A 2,360-nucleotide genomic window follows, 5' to 3' on the forward strand; every position below is an offset into this window, starting at 1 on the left:
TAAAAAAAAAAAAAAAAAAAAAAAAAAAAAAAAAAAAAAAAAAAAAAAAACTGGCACAATAATATAGTCTCTACCTCATAAAATGTTGGCAGGAGGACTGGGAATGTGGCTCAGTGGTAGAGTGCTTGCCTGGCACGGGCAAGGCCCTGGGCCCAGTTCCCAGCACCACAAACAGAACAAAACCAGAAATGTCTGCAAGGGTTCAGAGACATGGTCCTATGGCGGGTGGCACAGGGAGCCTGGAAGAGGAGAGCTGCTCAACAAGTGGCGCCCACTCCCCTCCCCAAACTGCAGCCCGTTCTCCCCGCTGCCTCGGTGCCTCGGCACATTTGCAGGTGTTAGATAAAAGCGTCTGGGCCAGTCAGCACCCTGCACCTGGGGCCTCCTCGACCCCCCTTGAACTTCTCTGGTACAGTCCCCCTCCTTGTCCCTGCCCGGCCCATGTCTCTGTGTGCTGTTGACCGCGCTCCTGTTGGGACTCAGCTCCTTTGAGCCCCTCCCTACAACCACGCACAAGCACCCTTTTCACAGGGAGGAGAGTCTACACTGTAGGCACACAAGTGAGTTGAACAAGCCCCGTCAGGATTGTCACTGCTGTGCAGTCTGCCTGCCCTCTGAGTGCATGCCTGGCTTGCTCCGTCCTACCGTCACTAGTCCATAGATTCCCTGGGGGCCAGGGCTATGGCCTTCATCCACTGTGTCCCAGCACCCAGCACAGTCAGTACCTGGCCCACAGTGGGTAGCTCGGAACTACCAAACACAGGGTGAGTAAATGGATAAATGAGAGGGAAAGAGATCACTGAGGCAGGGGTGAACTGCATGGCTGTCCAGCGCCCTCAGCTGTCTGTTAGGGTCTGTAAACAAGTCAAGATGGCGCCTGGCATTTTGCCAGAGGGAGTGGTTTGTGAAGTAACGCCAGCGAGCCATTAAGTGTGGAGATTCCTTATTGGTTGACTGCTATATCTAGTTTATGTTAATTAAGATACGATGTGTGGAATGTATATATACCCCTCCTGTCCTACGATAAATGGCTCCCACTCCTGCTGTATCAATGTACACAAGTTGTTCGTCACCCCACGGTTAGTTTGCTACAGCCGGACTGCGGCAGCTGTCAAAGGTCAGTTGTGGGCCATGGGAACTGTATGAGTCAGCTTCTTGTTACTGTAATGGAATGCCTGAGGCAGTCTAACTTTACAAAGAATAAAGGTCTATTTGGCTTCCAGTTCTGGACAGTCTTGGGCATCATGATGGCATCAGCTCAGCTCTGGTGTGGACTCTCTTAGCTTGTGTCACATTGTAGCAGACGGCAGTGGTGGCAGCAAGGGATCACATCTTATCCAGGAAAGCAGAGCAAGTGAAGTGGGGCCAGATGCAGGCCAGGTAACAGCCCCTGGGCAAGAAGGACTTTATGCCCTCCAAGGGTAGGAACATGTGTGGGCCTGGGAGCCATCGCAGACCTGGGTTTGAACCCCACGTCTCCCAGCCCTGCATTCTGGGAAAGTTACTTAATCGGCAGTCAGAATTCCTTCCCCAGGGGCTGGATGGGGGGAATCAGTAAGAGAATGTTGTAGAATTACCTGGTCCAGGGCCTGGCCTAGGTGTGGTCTTCCTGAATGAGCTTGGGGTAGGAGTGGGGACAGGTGTGGCCCCACTGCTGCCCTGAGCTCCTGATGGGAAGAGCACTGGACGGGGAGAAAGGAGGCAGGTTCTGGTCCATTGGGATGTGTGGCCTTGGCCAAGTCACTCCCACCACGCAGCCTCGTTGACCTCCCTTCGGCTCAATCCTGGGAGGTAGTTAATGGTGAGCTTTGGGAGCACAGAGACCTGGTTCAGCCAATTATGTAAGGCAAGGCACCCAACCTCTCTGAGCCTCAGTTTCCTCATCTGTAAGACAAACATCCATTGGTGCACATGACTCTTCCCAATTCTGCATTCAGAACTTAAAATCAGCCACAGTGGGAGAATTTACACCGAGGTCATCGGCGAGCCTTAGAAATCAGCATGCACTGGTGACAGTCTGTTCCCCAGGGTACTCCAGATAATGGTAACTTCCACCCTGGGTGCTGGAAGAGTCAGTTATTCTCCACTTTTCTAAGCATGTCGCACAACCCCTGGGGCCCAGTGGATCAGCACATGCTGGTCAAACTCAGCTTTGTCCCTGGCCTGCTGCGAGATGCTCACATCTGTCGTCTCATACAACTTTACAGCTCTAGGAGGTCTCCAGGGAAGGACATTCAGGCTTAGACAGGCTTGCTAACTTCCAATGCAATCAGCTATTGCTGGCCTACTGTGTGCTGAATTATCATTTTATATCCCTCTCATTTCGGCCTCACGATACTCTCTCTCGTGGCAGATGAGGA

This window comes from Marmota marmota, unplaced genomic scaffold, assembly GCF_001458135.2.
Source record: "Marmota marmota marmota unplaced genomic scaffold, marMar, whole genome shotgun sequence".
Taxonomy (NCBI): Eukaryota; Metazoa; Chordata; class Mammalia; order Rodentia; family Sciuridae; genus Marmota; species Marmota marmota.